General features: G+C 38.7%; 1 protein-coding gene across 1 annotated transcript in view; it reads left to right on the forward strand.

Moving 5' to 3' along the window:
• mylka (myosin, light chain kinase a) overlaps positions 1–2,077 on the forward strand; it is a 376,415-nt gene that overhangs the window by 332,853 nt on the left and 41,485 nt on the right. The window lies entirely within an intron of this gene.

Below are 2,077 nucleotides of genomic sequence, written 5' to 3' on the forward strand. Positions count from 1 at the left end.
AGTTCTGAGGAAGGGTCACCGGACCCGAAACGTTAACTCTGTTTTCTCCTCCACAGATGCTGCCAGACCTGCTGAGCTTTTCCAGCAACTTTGTTTTTGTTCCTGATTTACAGCATCCGCAGTTCTTTTGGTTTTTATCAGCTATTCATCATGCACACCAAAATGCAAGGTCTAAGTTATTTTAACTCCAGCCATCTATCTTCACATTTTATTGCCCTAAGGGTGGACCATGCACACAAGAGCCGACATATATCGACACGTGACCTCTCACCCAACACCTTTTGCTCGTCCACTGCCCATTATCCTTCAAGATAGATCCCTGGGATGCAACAAAATGAAGCTCTAAGTTTATATTGCAGACTTAACTGTATTTAAAAAAAACACTGATAACATTTAAATTCAAGTACGAGTGAAACAGAGGATAGGCATAATTGGATAGCAGTGGTGTACTACGTTGATCAGTGCTGGGGCATCAATTTATTTAATATTGTATGAATGACTTGTTTGAAGGGATTGACGGTACGGTTTCTAAATTTGCTCATGCGGTAAAGATAGATAGGAAACTAAGTTGTGAAGAAGACGTAAGGAAGCTTCAAAGGAATGTGTGAATAGTTTTAAAGCATGGGCAAAGAATTGAGTATTAATGGACCATAATGTGAGAAAATGTTTAATTGTCCCTTTTGGCAAGAAGAATTTTGAAAAACCATATTATCTAAATGGTGAGAGAATGTGAAGTTTCAAGATGCAGAAGGATCTGGGTATACTAGCGCATGAATTTGCAAAGATTAGTTTGCAATCACAGATTTAGGTAGGAAAGCTTGTGAATGTTATTGTTTATTGCAAGGGAAATTGAATACAAAGGTAGGGAGGTTATGCTTCAATTATATACTGCATTGGTGAGATCATATCTATAGTCCAGTGTACTGAATTGCTCTCCTCACTTGACAAATAAATGCATTGAAAGCAGTTCAGAGAAAATTTACCAGATCTAGTAACTGGAATGGGTGAGTTGTCATAATGAGGAAATGTTGTACAGGCTTGGATTTTTACCTGTTGGACTTTTGAAGAGTAAGAGGCAGGGTGCATGTACAAAGGATATTTTCTCTTCTCCAATAATCTAGAACTAGGGTTCACTGTCTAAAAGTAAGAAGTCACCCATTTAAGAGAGAGAAGGAGAATATTTTTCTCACAAAGGTTGAGAGTTTTTCAAGCTTTCTTACTCAAAAGATGGTAAAAGCAGTGTCCTTTTTGAGGCAGAGGCACAGACAGAGGCAGATAGATTGTTAATAAGCAAGGCATGAAAATGTTATTGGGGTAAGTGAGAATGTGGAATAAATAAATCAACAATTATCTTATTAAATGCTCAAGGGGCTCAGTGGCCTGCTGCTGCTCCTAATTCATTTGTTTGTAATAACTTAATCCCTTATAAAGATAAATATTTTCTTCCAACTCTTATCCCTTATTAAAACAATAATTTGTCTTCATAGCCCTATGTCAAAGACAACAAATCACTTTTTTATTCATTCACAGCATGAGGGTATCGCTGGCTAGAACAGCATTTATTGCTCATTCCTAATTGCCCAGAGGTCAGTCAAGAATCAATCACATTGCTGTGGGCCTAGAGTCACATGGAGGATGGACAGGTCAGGATGGCAGTTTCCTTCCCTAACACATTAGTTTTCCATACGGTTTTTCCTGACACTTGGCAGTGGACTCATGGTCATCATTAGGCTCTTAATTCCAGATTTTTAGTGAATTCAAATTCCATCATCTATTATGGTGGAATTCGAACCTGGATCCCCAGAACATTAACTGGGTCTCTGGAGTAGTAGTCTAGTAATAACACACCTCGACTGTCACCTCCCTTTTATAACCATCTGAAGCTGACAATTATCTGTGAATTTACAGGCCCCCACTATGATTGTGATAGATTATGGAAACATTTATCAATAACTGTGAGGTTTCTGTCGAAAAACAGTTAAATAGAAACTATGATAACAAGGTGTAGAGCTGGATGAACACAGCAGGCCAAGCAGCATCAGAGGAGCGGGAAAGCTGACGTTTCGGGTCTAGACCC

Source organism: Rhincodon typus, chromosome 7, assembly GCF_021869965.1.
Source record: "Rhincodon typus isolate 14 chromosome 7, sRhiTyp1.1, whole genome shotgun sequence".
NCBI classification, from domain to species: Eukaryota; Metazoa; Chordata; class Chondrichthyes; order Orectolobiformes; family Rhincodontidae; genus Rhincodon; species Rhincodon typus.